The following is a 17252-nucleotide window of genomic DNA, read 5'->3' as shown; positions in this document are numbered from 1 at the left end:
TCAGAAGCCCTTCTGTTCAAATACAGCTTAAATGATTTTAAATCAATGTTTCCATCACTTACCAGGACAGTGCTCACAGGAGAACTCTGGAAACATCAATGAGCAGCAAACTAACAAAAGCAACAGCAACATGGAAAGCTTCCATTTCGCTTGAGTGTATCTCACTGTAACATCAATCCATGAGCTGGAACTATTGACTGTATATATGATATATGCACAGTGGTTGGAAAACCCAGCCACTGCTCTCACTAGACGTCAGCGGAACCTGCATTCACACAATGCAAATATGAAAATGTAATTACTGAAAGTAGTAAATACATTCTGATAAAGCTTATTTGTCCAAATATATAGCTTTAACAAAAAGTACTACCTTTTAAGTGAAAGTTAATTTAGAGAAAGTTAAATTAGAGAAAATTAGATATAGTTAATCCTGATTAACTATGTTTAAAAGTCTAAATGTGCAGTGAACATATTGTGCTCAGAAGAACATGTTAAATACATATTACAATAAATATAAATAGCCTTAATACAGTAAGTAGTGATTTTATTTTATTATTGTATTGTTAGTATATTTGCTTAACCAAACGTCACCTGGTTGGCTAAGCATTCCTTCATTAAATGAAATCAGCTGTGCTGGTGGTGGATTTGAATGAAACTGTGACGGGGGCATTGAGGAGAAGTCAGGAACCAAACCTGTGTTCTTCTAACTAGCTAAGATATTCTTTCTACTCTGTAGAAGTTCATCTTGGTCATCATCTCAGTCTCCTCTAATAATTTTCATCCTTTGGAACCCAAATGAATTTGAGCTGTGTGTAAAACTGCATTAATGTTTTTGAATTGATTCCACGAATTTGAGTTGTTTCTATGTTAAATGCTATTTTACAGGTAGAAACAGTGTAAAGTCAGTCTTAGGCCCCATAAATCTGGGCAATAACTATGAAAATTTTCAAGTAACTAGTTCAAGTAACTAGCATACTGTAAGTTGCCCGTAATGTAGTTTCTGTGAGACTTAGCAGTTACAGAAAGCAGTTAAAAAATCTGTTACTTGACTAGATTAGCCAAATTAGCAGATATAATTTGTGTAATTTATATATTTGTAGCATTGTTATCATCTTCATATGTTTCGTTCCAGCTGTCATTGCAGGTAGTTTTCCTAGTTTCCTTGTCTTTTATCTGTCTGTATGTAATAAGGTTTTAACAATTAATGTTAAAATAGCCATTATGGTTATAGCCTATAGCCTATAGTCTTGCTTATCCTGTTCTAGAAGCACAAGAAGCTCTTCTTGCTCTGCGTTCCAGTCTTGTCTTCTGTAATGTACATCATTTGGAATCTAAATGAATCGGAGCTCTGTGTAAAATTAGAGGACATTAAAAGAAGAGAAAATTGATGTAGTTACATAAATTGATAAATCAATAACAGCAGGCTAAAGAAGAACTGGCCCAAGCAGCCATTTAAACAGCATTAGCGTTAGCTGTGTAGATAACGCAGATGTTTACAGAAATGTTCGTTGTCTTTTCTCAAGAGACTGACAAAATGAAAAACAACCTACAGTGAGGAAGTTTATCTGCCTAATAAACCATATTCTGTTTTGTTTTTTGCTTTTTTCTTGTCCACTGATCAGGTAAAATTGGTCGTTTTAATGTTGTCCGATGTGATCACATTATGTATCAAAGCATTTTGTTTCATGGAACCTATTTCACAAACTAGAGCTGCCTGCAACTGTTGCAGCTGTGTTTCAAATGAGTTGCAGGACACTTTACATTATGCAACACCAGTGCAGTTTAGTTTCTAGCAGCTAAAGTTGCATGAATGTTTTACTGTGTAAAGCCAGCCTAATACTTTTTTACAGTACTGTATTTTAGATGCAATACAATTAAAATAATGAATTGTGATATATAAACATAAGTACTGATTATCAAAACCCTGTGGAGGCAACTATTGTATATTTACAATGCAACACAAGCAATTATTCATGAATTCAAATGGTTCTAAGTTGTCATGGTTCTAAACAATATATTAAGCCCTTTCCTTTACCAAAGAAGCCATGAAGACCCCTTTTTGTAAGAGTGTATTACTGCTGGCATATGGTGCAGCCAGCAAGAATCTGAGTCCTCTCGTACATTTCATCTGCTCATGCATGTGCTGTTTACTGACAGGAGAGACTATGATTACATGTTAAATCACTGGCTCCAAATGCAGAGGCCAACAAAGATACTGCTTCCGATAGCAAAACTTCAGTAATGTACAGTGCAACAACACAACACCAGTGTATGCTTTCCTTGGGCCTCCCTGGGGCCAAGCTCCATTTGTCTAGCTATGTTTGAATGTACAGAACAAAAGACATGTGGCCTTGTAGTGGGAGAAAAAGCAAGGAAAAACAAGAGAGGAGCAGGTGTATACTGAACGGTTCATTGCAGAGTGTATTGTTGAAGGTATTCTCAGTACTAATGGTCTGTAATACTGTACCCCATGGAGGAGTCCATAAAGCCAGGCCATGCAGTGAATGAGAGCAGGTTTTCCACCACAAAGATGAAGAATCCACCTCCATGATGATAGGTGAAAGTCATTGGTCCCCTTTTTTTATTATTATTTTTTTATTTTTTTGCTGCGCTTATATCTGCTTAGGGCCCTGGGGTGGAATGCTGATTATAACTGCCCTAAAAGGCAGTCCTGCTGGCGGTCGAGACCAGCCATTGTGAATGTGGCCTTCACAGTTAATCATAACGTCTGCACTCTCCGCACTGATTGTATTGCTGGCTCCAGGGATCTGCCATAATTGGATCCTTGTAAGTGGGTTGGAGAAGCTAAACAACCAGATTGCTGTTTGTTTATACCTTTTCATATATTAGTAACGTGCCGAGACTTCTCAAACAGACTGGGACTTGTTTTGCTACTCGCCAGACCTAATTAGTAATTTATTCTTAACATATGCCTCAATTGTGGTCCTTTCCAGCTCTCTGTGATTAACTCAACTTTAATTAGACTTACTGATTCTTTCTTGGCTCCGCCTGGACATGTAGTGCCTTCTTCGAGACACCAGTAGCTCACTCAGTTAGCAGCCGCTGAAAAAAAAGAAAAGAAAAAAAAAACCCGGTGCCCTTGATGAAGAGGAACTTTTCTTGGCAACTGTCCGTCAGGATTTGGAACCAGAAGAGGCTGAGCAGAACCTAACTAGTGCAGAAACATCTGTAACATTTGGTATAAAGCAAAAACTCCCCACCCATCTGTCAGAGCAGAAGAGGGAACACCCATAGGTTTATTTTGAACTGTGTTTGGCTGACTTTCATCCAACCATTAAATGCATTCTAATGAATCTGAAATTGAGTTTTACCTCTGGCTTTTTGTTAATGATGCCTCTATTTTTGCTTTTATGTGACGTTCTATTTCTGTGTTTATTTTCTTAGTTTTTTTTGTTGTTTCTTTCCTTCCTTTGAAAGTCCATCTATTGCAAAATAATAGACGTACATTTGGGGCCTCCTTAAGCATCGGTTCAGATAAACAAATGTAGACGGCAGCAAACCTTTTGCATGATTTTCACACAGCGTCTTAAGGCTGATAAATGATCTCTGACAGAGCTATTAATCCATCTGTTATAGCGAATTCAAAGATCTCTTTTATTTTTGCTTAAGGTTCATTGTTCTCCGTACAATCTGTGGCAGGCTAAACAGCTCGGCGCAACAAAAACAAAGCTTTATTGTGCGCTCTACTGATGGGATGACTCTGTTGAGAGAGCCGTTTGCGTTCCCTGAGCCTTATAAAGAGTGCCTCTATCTTCTAATCTTCATGTTCTCGGCGACAGAGCTGTGTGGAGTCATAGTCAGAGACAGATATCCCTGCAAGCGCAGGATTAATGTCACAGGAATTCAGCTCGGAGACGCTGAGCTCTCTACACTTACCACTCTGCAATCCCAACTTAATCAGATGGGCGTGCATAATTTCAGATTAATATCGTCTGTGTAGCGGTAATTATCAGACATCTCTCTGGAAGGCCCATGTCACCTTGGGGAACCAAAGTGCTGTCTCTCTGTCTCACCAAGTCTTTGCGTGGAAGGCCTTGGGCCAAATTGCATCTGGGGAACTTCCCCAAACTTACCTAAGTGTTACTCAACCCAAAAAAGCTCTGTTCCAAAAGGTGGCAATTAAAAATGAATGGCTTCCCGTTTAACTCTCAAATGGACTTTGCAGGGGCTGCGAGTAAAGAGGGGGGCATTATTCATGTGGCCTACAGTGTCCCACAGATAAAGCTCATTTTCTCTATCAGTGGGGTAGAAAGAGCTGAAAAACGGAGCGATTTTCCTTTGGCCTCAGATGGGGCCCAGAGGGTAGCTGTCATTTTATTTAAGGTCACTGGGGAAAGATGGGATTCCGGCTGTTTTGGCAGGCTTTGGTAGACGGGGCTCAGGTGGGAACACCAAGCCCTCTACCCATGCTGTTTTCTCTTCCCTCTCTTGCTGGGGGCAGTTGGAAAGGCTCATTCAGCCTCCATAATCCTCTGTAGTCTGAGAAAAATCCACTGAAAAATACATACTGTTGTCAACAACTTTGAAGTTTAAGAATGACATTGATTTTGCAGGTCTTAGGTCTGTGGTAAATGGCTGGCGCTCTCCTATACACTGAGCCCTGTAGGTGCACCATCCTTCAATTCCAAATCCATACTACAGTCTTAATCCTAGGTCAAGATCACTGTTTATTATTGAAGTTGGGTTTGGTTGCTGAAAAACAGTGTTGGTTGGAATGGGCAGTATGACAGTGTTATCAGTAGTTTGATAAATTACATCATCATCAGTTTTCCTGAGTAAATTATGGGTATCATCAGAGTTTCTAAGGCAGTGAACAACTGCATGTATCGCAAAGAGATTGAGACCAATTATAGACATCTGTAATCAGCAACTGTTGCAGAAGATACTCTTCAGAGAAGGGCTATTCATTTCTTTGAAATGAACAAAAGATACATGTCTATAATTTTTGTTTAATATAATCATTCTGTTGATATATTTAAAGTCTGTAAATTATTGTAGTGATAATTTTATTGTTAAGCTTCGGTTAGAAACAGAAGAGTTAGATTCTAGAAATGTATCATGAAAAATTGTCCATTAAGGATTTTTTTTCCTCTGGTATCTGAGTATATGCTGCAAAGTGAGCGCCTCCATTGGTTCAGACTTCAAGAGATGAACCGCAAGCCTAACGTCAGATTAACCACTAATTAGGAAGTGACAGTGGATTTACCCTGCGATGGACTGCCGACCTGTCCAGGGTGTATCCTGCCTTCCGCCCGATGACCGCTGGGTTAGGCTCCAGCAAAAAAAAAAGTGCTAAATCAGTCTTATCTGGCTGTCTGATGGATGAGTCTGGGTTTGTTGTATGTCAGGAGAATGTTAGCTGCCTGACTGCACTGTGCCAACTGTAAAGTTGGAAGAGGGGGGATACTGCTATGGGGTTGTTTTTCAGGGGTTGGCTTAGACCCCTTGGTTTCAGTGAAGGAAAATCTGAATGTTTTAGCAGACCAAGGCATTTTGGACAATTATATGCTTCCAACTTTTTGGGAACATTTTGTGGAAGACCCTTTTCTGTTCCAGCATGACTGAGTCCTAGTGCACGAAGCAAAGTCCATTAAGGCATGGTAGGGTGAGTCTGGTGTCGAAGATCTTGACTGGCCTTTGCAGGGCCCTGACCTCAACCCCATCCAACATCCCTGGGATGAACTAGAATAGAGATTTTGAGCCAGGCCCTCTCATCCGATATCAGTGTCTGACCTCACAAATGGGCAGAAATTTCCAGACACACTCCAACATCTTGTAGTGGAAGCTGTTATAACTGCAAAGATTGACCAACTCCACATTAAAGCCTATGGACATAGAAACTGCTGGGGGAGTATTGTGTTGATGTCCCATTACTTTTTGTCCATAAAACATGGAATGTCGCATACAAGCTTTAAATGTCTGCATGTGATCCAGAACAGATTTTTACTGGTTTTTGTGTCATCTTTTGCTGGCGCATTTTGTCCTTACTAGTTTGTTTGCAAACTTCAGAAAAGCTAAATCATAAATGTTGTGTATCACAAAAATGATGTGTGACGTTATGTTTTTGTCATATCGCCCAGTCTTAACTGTCAGCATGGGCTAATGTCCCACAGCATCTCATCCGTTCACACACAAAGGACCAGGCTCTTTGAGGAGCTGTAAGTCTCTACTGCTCTGCATGGGGGGTGGAGGCTGTCTTCACACCTAAGTCTGCAAGTGCAAAATCAGGACAAACTGCCATGCTAGCACCTCGCCAGCCTCCGCTGTCTAATGACTTCTCACTGTTAAAACTTGTGAAGTTAAATTATGCGTGCAACTAATTGAAAACTGAAAGGGTTATTTCAGATTGTTTTGACAAGGGAGGCTGATTTAGTTGCAGTGTTATAAATCACTTGCTTGTGTCCTTGATAGTATATTGTTGTTGTAATCTCCAAAATGATGGAGAACGTAACTTTACAGGATATTTTGTTCCAAGAAAGAGAATTTTATTCCAAGTAATCTGATAACCTTTCTTAGCTCCAATTTTCCATTTCTGTCGATAGAAGTCCAAATGCAAAATGTTTGGACAGTACTTGTATAATTACAAAATATTTATTGGACTCACAGATGCAATACAGAGTTCCAGTCTGAAATCAATATAAACCAATGTCACCAACTAAACCTCTGCTTTAATAAACTGGTGTGATCCCCTTAAGCAGCAATGACTTCAACCAAACGGTTCCTATACCTGATGAGAAGTCCTGCACACATGCTTCCATACAGCACTGCTTTAACTGTGTTATGCTGGTGGGCTTTCTTGCATTATTTCAACACTTTAGGTTCTACTTCCAACATTTTTATTTAATTCAGGTCTGGGCTTTCACTCAGCTGCTGCAAAATGCAACATTTCTTCTGCTTTATCCATTCTTTGTAGACTAACTGGTGTTTTTATGGTTGTTGTCTTTCTTCATGACTCAGCTTCTGTGGTCCAGTTCATGAATCAATACCTTAACATTGTTCTGTAGAATTTCTTGATACAATGCAAAATTGATAGCTCCTTTAAATGATGGCAAGCTGTCCTGGTCCAATACCCGCAATACAGCCTCAAACCCTGATACTGCCACCACCGTGTTTCAAAGTTGGGAAGAGTTTCATATTCTGGAATGCGTGTTCAGTTTTGCCAAACATAACATCTCATTTAAGCCATAAAGATCCATTTTTGCCTTATCCGACCACATAATATTTTGTAGTAGCCTTCTGGCTCATCCAGCTGGTCTTTTGAAAACTAAACTAGCAAACATGTTCTTTCTGGAGCAAAATGGCTTTCACTATTCTATCATTCTATACATACTATTCTTTTTTTAGTGTTTGCCTGATTGTGGACTCATGCACACTGCCATTAGTCAGTATAAGAAAGGCCTGCAGATCCTTAGATGTTACCATCAGGTTCTCACCACATATTCTAGGCATTAGTCTTGGAGTCATTTTCGTGGGATGATCGCTCCAGGGAAGGATAACAATGGTGTTGAATTTCCTTCATTTCAGTCTGCCTGACAGTGGATCGGAGAATTTTTTGGAACTTCTAGCCTAATGAGCTTTGGTAATTTTCTGAGGTCATCGGAAATATCATTTGACTGACACAGGGTATGCACTAACAATTGTTTGGTAAAGGCCACACTTTGATGGTGAAGATTAAAGTTGATGTTTTTTGACAGGGTAAGTTCTGCCACACTCACATCTGATTGTTGTGCAAATTAATGACCCCCTGACCCAAATTATCACCAATGCCGAACTGATCATTTTAGAGGTTTCCGTACTTTTGCCAACAAATGAAGTTCTCATCATATTTTAGCTCACATTTCTTGAGAATTTCACAAAATCATAAAGGGTTCAAAAACTATGTCTAGAATTCTGCTGTAAAATGTCAGTTCTGAACATTTATTTAGATGGCTGGAAAACAGATCAGGACTATTTGAAAGCATTACTGGTCCCCTTTAATATGACAGCGATGATATAAAACCACCTAATGGCCTTCAGGCAGCGCTGTAGTCAAGGATGCTGATAATACTGTAGTTGTCTTGACAGGCACAACATACTCTATTTTTTTCCATTTCATGTATGTTTTTGTGTGTGTTATTATAATTATGGAGATTATGGAGGGGAGGGCCACAGGGAGGACCCACTGGAAGACAGGTGAGCATAGTCGAGGCAGGAGCAGCAGCATCTTAATGTAATTATCATAGTAATTATTCACTGTTTGAACTCCATAAGAAGAAATCCTGGAAACCACTTGAGCTCAGGGAGCAAGAGTACGTTTCCATGCATCACCAGTACACAATGAGCAAGAGAGCTGAATACATCCAGACTGAATTCAACTGAGATGAACTTGCAAGACGAAGGTTTTTCATATCCAATTCCCTGCCCTACCTTTAACTCCCACTCGCTGCTTCTTGGAGCACTAAAGAGATGCAGTTGGATGTAGATGTGGAGCAGGAATCAGTCATTTTTATCTCCCAGATGGGGTAGGCTGGCGTTGGCCCGGGCTTTTCCTTGCTTTACGGCCCCTTCCCTCATTTTTGTTTTCCACACACGTACTGCATTTTTTAATGCGCTCTGTATTTTCCATGCCGGGCTCTGCCGTTTACTATGCATGATAAATTTTATTCCCATATTTATGCCTGTTATCCGCCGGAAAGAGTGCCCCTTACTGGCTCTGTCACACTTCTCTCATGGAGGGGCGTGGTGGTGAGAGAGGAATGAAATGCCCTCACTCTCACAGAAGTCATCAACCCTCTACGTGTCTGGTCTGTGGAGCAGTGGGGTTCCCCTCTGTCCCACTCAGCACAGAGCACCCCCCCACTCCCCCCAAGTATCGGTCAGACTGGATTTAGTTCACAAACAGACATACTGAGAGCTAGACAGATACACACGGCATAACATGAAGCATAAGCTACTTCCTAATTGCTTCCGTAAATGTTTTTCCTTTGAGGAACATTTAATCTTTAAGTTTGAAATAATTAGCTCTACTAATATGAAAATAGCCTGATACAGATTTTATAGAGCGAGAAATTCTGATACCCAATAATATGAGCTGATGTAGTTTTATATATGTGCTTTTCTGACCCTTCATTTATGTAATTTCCAGTCTAAACTGTCATTAAGTGTAAATTAAAATTATTTTTCTGCATCATGAAAAATGTAGAAAACATATTTAACAGAAAGTCACTACAATTAAATGTCACTTTATCAGTGTTTAGTGTGACAGACTTTACCTTTATTACAGATTCCATTCTTTTCAAGATAACTAGGTCATGCCACGAGTAAGGCATGAAAAGGAGATCCTAAGGCATGGCCACAACTTAGTACCGCATAGGAATGAGATCCTAATTCATGGCCATAATTTAGTAAGGCATGATCATGTTCCCACTCCCTACTAAGTCATGGCCATGCGTTAAGGTGAGACCATGCAATATTTATTTTTTAACATGGGATGTCACCAGCAGGGCTCCGTAGTTTTGCAGAGAATCTGCAGGGATATTTTTTGTTGCACCTTCAAAGTTTAGTCTCAGAAAGTGGTTGCATTTTCTACTTCTTACCATCCAAGTGATCTCAAATAAATTCAATGATGTGGTCAGTCCATTGTTCTGAGAACACCAGCATCTTCTTCATTTGATTTGCAAATGTTCTTTTCTCAGTAACAGCTTTTTGACAACTACACATCCTCTCAGCGCCATAGCATTAAGTTGTCTTCTCACAGTGGAAAGATGGACAAACATTTAAACTCCAGGTTTTGCAAACTCCTGGTTTTCTTTTGACTTTCACCTGCTTAATGCAATGAATTATCTTGTATCTAATCTCCTCTGAAATCTCCTGAAAATTGAAGAATTTGCCCTAAATGGCCATGACTAAAACTTAATTGAAAGGTGGTCTCTGACTTTTGTCCAGTATAACATTAGATCTCAATTGTCAAGAAATGTCTGAAATTATAACCTGTTTCATGTTAAAAGTTAAACCTCATTTTGTGATTATTTTACTATGGGTCTGTGTCGTGATGGCACTTTCAGGAAGTTCTTGTGTTACAGTAAGTGTAATTGCATGGCATTGCAGTTAAGTTTGCTTAAGCAAAGTTAAGTTTACTGTAGCATCCTGTGGTCTCTTCTGCTTCTTTGAAACACCTGGTTTGTGATGACCTGCATCTCATAGAGATGAGTGCTTGCTCTGGATGCTCAGTGTACCGAGTCAAAGGCTGGACCTTGACCCCAAAGCTCTGCAGGGGCAGTGAGCTTGTGAGAAGGAACATCCATCCTAAAAGCAGGAGCGCACTAGTTGCTAATGGTTCTGGATGCTTCTTGTGTCCTTTTGTTCCTAAAAAAGACAGACTTCATCTATGAATTGTTAACCACGACCTTGTAAACAGTCCAGCTGGCGGTCCTCGTTCCTCCCTTCCCCATGAAATTCCTTATGGGCTTTCAGGTATGCTAAGAAAACCAAATGCACTCTTCTCCATTTAGATTTATAGCATGTAGCGATCACAGCCTTTTACTTACAACACGACACAGATGCTGTACTGCTATGTTGAATGTCTCTGATCATTTCAGTAGGCGAGATACAGACAGACCTCAGAGTGTGATTGGGATATTTGCACAGCAGATGCCTGTGTGGCATGCATGCTTATCTGTAATTGCTTTACATTACAGCAAGATGAGTGATGGAGCTGGTGGCAGCATCATCAGCTGGCGTCTCAGCCTCTGGCTGAAGGTGAGCAGGCCCAAGTACAGCTTTAATCTGGCCTGAAATTTTGTTCCCAATGTAAATATAGCCAGAGAACGTTCTACTGAAGTCCAACCTGACTTGGAGCTCCAACTTTTCAGTCAGTACCAAGATTTTTGTCCAAAGTTGACTTTAACTAAATCAGCTGTTTTACTTACACCCAGAGTTACAGCCTATGTACACACATGTTGGTCTTGTGGACCTCAGTGCCAGCAATACAAGTGATTCCAGCCTGCCTGAATAAAAAGTTTGAAGGTCCCACACTAAATTTTATTTACTTTCCTTGCCTCAATTTTTCCAGTGTCACAAAAACCAACACCATTTTCATATTAATGCAACTTCTTTTCTGCCTTCTATCCGATGACCGCTGGGATGGGCGCCAGGACCCCCTGTGACCTATAAGGATCAACAGCATAGATTGTGTATGTGCATGTGTGCAATATATTTCTGTCTGTCAGCCTACAGATGGTTAGATTTCTAATTCATATTGAAGCTATAAGGAATGTTTCAGTGTTTTGGATTTCTTTGTGAATGAGTTGCAACCAATATGAACTGAGGTCATATCAGAGGTCATATCAGTCTTAAAGACACAACAACATAAATTCCTGTTTGATTTTAAGGAATAAAGAGTGTTTATGAAATTGTAATGTACAGATTAATTTTAATTCTTTTTGGTATAAAAACTCAATATTGTAAGTACGACAACAGATAAATACCAGACAAATGTAGGATACGGGATGTAGGGTACTATATAAGGTAATACAAGAATAGATAAAGAATATATTAGGGGAAAAAAAACTAAAGCAGAGATAAATGCAAGCCAAACTCTTCAAAGAGATGGGATATGAAAATCTAAATTTGAGAATTTGAGCCTGAAAAATAAAACTAAACCAGGTGAAAAATCTTGTCTGATTGGGTTTGGACAAATATTTTAAGCTCTAGGCCAACAGTGAGATGAAGGCAGAATAAGGCCTTTAGGTCTCAGATTGCTGTAATGCTTCCAGTCTTGTTGGTGTTGTTTGTAGAGCCATTGTCATGAGATTCCATATCTTCTCCAAAACACAGAGATACATATCATAAGATAGCACTCTTATGGTGTAAATCCACGCTGTCAACTTCCGGGGGGTGTGATAGATAAGAAAGGATGACAGAGGCAGTCAGTGGAGTGATGGTGAGATGTGTGTGGGCCAAAGGCTGCTGAGAGAGGGAGGCTCTGGCGTGACCTGCTGCTGGATTGGACCAGATAACACTTGTGGCAGGAGACCCTGCTGTCTACAAAGACATGCATCATTCCACAGGCCCTCTATTTCCAGACAGTAGAGCCACCCACTTGTGGCCCTGGCTGATGTGTCTAACAACATCACTTTCAGACAAACTCAGTAACTTACATAGGTTATAATAGAGCATCTCCTTGATCTTAAATGGGTTTCTTTTGAGCCTATTCCGTGTGATAGTGTATCTTAGCATATCTCAGGGTGACAACACAGCGGTTTCTCCCACTCTTAACATACCAGATAAGGCTTCATGAGTTTATCCTTAGTCAGTATCATTAAGTATGTTTGGGATTACTTGAATTGTAAGAAGCAACCAGCTTCTAAGACAGAACTTTAGAGGTGTTGGGAAAATATTCTTGCAGATTTCTTTGTTCGAGTCATTTTGTCATTTTGATATTCTGTTTAAAAGTAGTTACATGATCTGAGCTACATAATGGATTATAAATATATTTGATTGAAGTTCTGAATCAACAGGTTTAAGCCAGTTTGAATCTTTTTTTGTTTGTTTTGATGTCAAAATAATGATGGCAAATATGTAAAGGTAATGTAAAGGATGGCTTTTCTTTCTGAAGGTATACAGTCTGCATGTTTAATAGAATTTCTGCTTGTTTCAATGAGCTCTGAGTGAGAATGATGGTATATCAAAATGCTTTTGTTAGTGTTGCTGATGTCTGTAAGTACTAATGGTGCGTTCACATGTTGCCGTTAAAATGTTGCGATGATGTATTATACTGAATGGACTTCAACACAATCAAAGATTTGTGCCAATCCATTGTATACATTCCAATTACAGGTTAAGACTGAGGTGTTTATGTTCACTCTATTGAACAGTCTGTTGGAAAATCTCCATTTACATGCTCGCCACAAGTAATCCGAGCCAAAATGACGCGCATGCGTGGAGAACCACTTAGTGTACGCGTTACCATGACAGCGAACATCACATGAGGCCCAAACCTTCGTCTCCTTTGCAGACCAGTTTCTGCTCTGCCATGTCAAACGGTAACCTATACAATTTTGCTCTGATGTGATGCACATGCAGAACGTAAATGATTTACATACAGGCGTTTACATGGATATTACTCGACTGTTTAACTGATTATTTACAGGATTACCCACCTCAATCGGATAGAAATTGTAATCCGAATGGCCTCAATCGGAATAGTTTATTCCGATGGAGGTGTTTACATGGGCATAATCTATTCCAATTGAGCTATTAGTCGGATTAATAAACGGATTATTAATGGATTATTAATGGATTATTGGGCTGCGTGTAAACGTGGCTAAGAAGGTCAACTTACTTGGCTCCCAAATAATCAGCATACTTTTTTCTCAACCGCAACAGTCAATGGAGAAAGCTGGGAAACTCTTGACCGCTAACTGCCCCCGCTAGCAGTGGTATAATTTTCCAAAAACAACGGAATATCCGGTTTGTTGTCGCCCGCCTACTGTCAACATGTAAATGCAGCACAAGAAAGACCGCAGTGTCGGGCTAATTTGCTGGTCTTAGATCAGTCCCAGGGGTCTCGTTTCACCACGAGGAAAAATAACTGCTGATCAGTCATACATACACCCTCATCAGCAGAGCTTAAAGAATTAAAACGAACACGATGAGAAACACATTGTTCATTTAAGCAGAGTCAAGGCATCAGGGGGGACGGCCTCTTTGTGTTTGGTTAATTTATTTGCACCCACAATTTGTCCCTGTGAAACTAAACGCGAAAGCCTTTTCTGCTGTATTTGTTTGCTGTTTTGTGTGTGTGGTGGCACGCTGGCTCTTTGTGACAGCTACATTTCAGCACTCTCTTTTCATTCCTATTCTCTTTATCTAATTTCCTTTGTTATGGCATAAACAAGGAACTTGTGGAAATTCAATTACTGTGGTCTTTAGGGATTCCCCTGTATCGGCACCATCTAGCTCTCCCCTGCTCTGCTTGTGCCGTACGCAACCCTTAGAATGAGGCTGCTAATTTATTCAAGAGTGGTACAATGCACCGGAACTGCCTAAAAAGCAGCCGAGGACTTATTTATTACAGTGGCTTTGTATGTTTATTAATGTTATTCAAATGAAGGGACAAAAAAGCCAAAGACATTTTCCGCAGCTCCAGAGGAGTTTGCTGATGACACATTTGTCAAGCGATGTGGCAGTTTTTCCCTCGCCTCCCGCCACCTCCTCCACCTCCACAGCTTTACCCTTCACATGTCAATAGATTCCAGCGCAGCCAGCTTCATTTTTGCATTGTGCTGTGACCAGGGCCTTTTCAGGAATGAGTGGGATGGAGGTTCCAAGGTTAGTTTAGCGCTAATTAGCTTCTGCAAAGAGGCACGGGAGGAACTTTTGAGCACGCTGTTTGTCCAGTACCTTCTGGGACCCTCTGAGGAACTTTTGAGCACGCTGTTTGTCCAGTACCTTCTGGGACCCTCTATCCCGGATGAGCACTGCTTTACAGCCGACTCGGCTATGATGGGCCGTTGTCATAAGTGTCAGGCCACTAGTGAAGCAGAAGGGTGTAGAATCCGTCCCTCACTGGGCTGTGCGCTTGTTAGCATGGCATGTGACAATCCAGATGCATGCAGTGGAGAAAAGCAAGGGTGCATAGTGACACTCCTTTAAAAAACGAGGGCAGAGGGGTTGCTGCTGCATAATGACGCTTTGGAGGAGCGGGGAGCATGCTCCGTGTGATTTGAGCTCGTAATTTGTGAGCGGCAATTTCCTGCAAGCAGCGTCTCCGAACGATATTACGGAGAAAATCATTACGCTAATTCATCACCCTCCGTTTCTTCCTCCTTCGCCGTTGCAGCCTGCATGCAAGAATGTTTTTAATTACTGATGTGGATATTCACCAGGGAGAGAACATTATGAACATGGCTTTCTTTTTTGGAGGCGTCTATTTAAAGATTTGTGTCCTGAAGTATTTTTGGCACTCGTGGAATAAGGCATTAATTATAGCAGTCTTATTGGATTCCTGTTACAGAGAGAATGTCCATAGTTTGCATTTTAGCTGGTCACTATCGTGTTATGATTGAATGCGCTCCGTCTAATTCCCTGTTCTCCTTTAGCGTAAGCAGATTTGAAGCACGGGCTGCAGTCTCCGCTTGCCAAAATCCAGCCATCCTAATTTTGCTTTGTTGCAGAGATTATTGCTGTCGCATCCTTTTGATGCTGACTATTCCTGTCACATTCCAGTGCTGTTTTTCGCAGCATATGCTTTCACACGGCTGCTGTTACGCTCCCACCATAGTTTGGTGGTCACAGTGCTCAGGAGTTGTGTTAACAAGTTCTGTTCTGTACCCAGCATCAATATGGATGACTCCAGCTCGCTACACTTGTTCCTGTGGTAGCACAGAGGCAGACCAAACACTAGGCAGGCCCGCTCACCCCTGTTAATTTTTTGTTTATAATGTATTTATGCTCGGAGCCTGAGATTTACTGTGATCAGATGCTGCTGTTTCCGCTTAGGTTACTGAGTAGCTTTGGCACGCAACAGCTTTCCTTCGCTCTGTCCCTGCTTTTCCCCTTTGCCTCTCTCTCTCTCTCTCTCTCTCTCTCTCTCTCTCTCTCTCTCTCTCTCTCGCTCTCGCTCTCTCTCTCGCTCTCTCTCTCTTCGTTTCTCTCTGCTCCTACTCCCATCTTGCATCTCTCCCCCTCCTCCATGCTTTTACCCTCCAGCACAATTTTGTCTGTTCTCCTCTCTCCCTCCTGTTTTCCAGAAATTAAGGCACTTGATTTTGCAGGCTGATGGGCAATTTGTTCTTTATTTGTGAGACCAGGCTGTGCTTTTCTTTTGAAGCGCAATGCATTTCCGCTGCAGTCAGCAAAGTCTTGCTCCTGACCATTCTGTACCATCGTGCTTGTAGTATTTTTTTAGTTGTAATCATTTTGCTTATTTATTTATTTTTAAGCTGTTCTCTGTGCGTGTGTTATGTACCACGTAGCCCTACAAATCAAAGCAACCTCGGATGAAGCACTGCACAGGGGCTTCAATTCCAAGTCTACACTCTAATATCATGCCAAAAAGGGGTTCTTTGAAGTGACGTCATAGAAAAAACACCTTTGATTCTGTTAACAACCTTTCAGCGAAGAGGCCTCACAACAGTTGGCCTTGATGTACGGGTTCTATAGTAGTTAGAGGTTTTTCTTAGAACAAAGCATCCAAGCCACAAAGCACTGAGGAATCTTTATTTCTAAGAATGTATGGCAGACTCCCCTGTAGCCGTGTGTAGGTCCAAGCCTTGAGTATCTTGAAGTTTCTTAAGCATGTTTTCCTCTGTTTTCTGCAGTTTTTTTTAAAATGTGGGCACATGAGAACACAAATATAGATGACATATCAGTATGGATGGGTATTGGTATCTGGTCGATGTCAGCAGAAAATGCTGGATTGGTTATCGGAGGGAAAAAATAATGAATTGGATTCAATCCTGTCAAATTTGTCCTGAAATAGCTCACACTGTGATGTTGTTAGCTGTGTATGTCTTCCTGTGGTGATAGTGTTTGGGTAGTTGGAGCATGGTAGCCTACTTTTAGATGCTCATCTTAAGTTCTTTTGATATCAGTATCGGAAAAAGAACAAGTGGTATTGTGCCATAAACAAGTATGTGAAAACACCCAGGTGTACAAGCATGTGCATTAAGAGAAATATGGAGCAGCATACATTGTAATATACAAAGCAAAATATCGTGGCTGTTTGTCCACATATTGTGCCCAGCAGACTCCGAGGGAAGCTAATGTTTTGCTGCATTACTTCTTCATATCCTACATAGTGCCCTTGAGTTGTTTCCCTGTGGCTGGCATCTTAGCAACATTTTTATGTAGTTTATTTTTTATGTTATGTATGTGCCAGCCTGCCTACCACCAGTTATCTTTTGGGGATAATTAAAGTTCTGCTGAACTGAACTGAATTGAATTGAGCTCAGTATTGTAGAGAGGACTAGACAGCATGCTGCAAACACAGCTATACAAAGGCTGTATCTAAAAGTAATGAGAAAACAAAGAATGAATAAAATATCACAAGTGATGAGTGTAGGGTTCTTCTTTAGCAGCTGTAGCCAGTCAGCAGCCTATCCATGTTGTCCACCCTTACACACACACAAATATACAAACACACACACTAACAGCAGGCCATGTAGGAGGAGAACAGAGTGAAGGGACACAACATCTCCACACTTTTATTCCCTGCAGGTTCATCCCAACACCACAATTTAAATGTGTAG

General features: G+C 40.7%; 1 protein-coding gene across 7 annotated transcripts in view; it reads left to right on the top strand.

The window, feature by feature from the left end:
• Positions 1–17252, top strand: part of camta1a (calmodulin binding transcription activator 1a) — a 589880-nt gene that overhangs the window by 114676 nt on the left and 457952 nt on the right. The window lies entirely within an intron of this gene.

Source organism: Pygocentrus nattereri, chromosome 9, assembly GCF_015220715.1.
Source record: "Pygocentrus nattereri isolate fPygNat1 chromosome 9, fPygNat1.pri, whole genome shotgun sequence".
In the NCBI taxonomy this organism is placed as follows: domain Eukaryota; kingdom Metazoa; phylum Chordata; class Actinopteri; order Characiformes; family Serrasalmidae; genus Pygocentrus; species Pygocentrus nattereri.
Note: the sequence above shows the minus strand (reverse complement) of the source record. Positions and strands in the feature narration are given on the sequence as shown.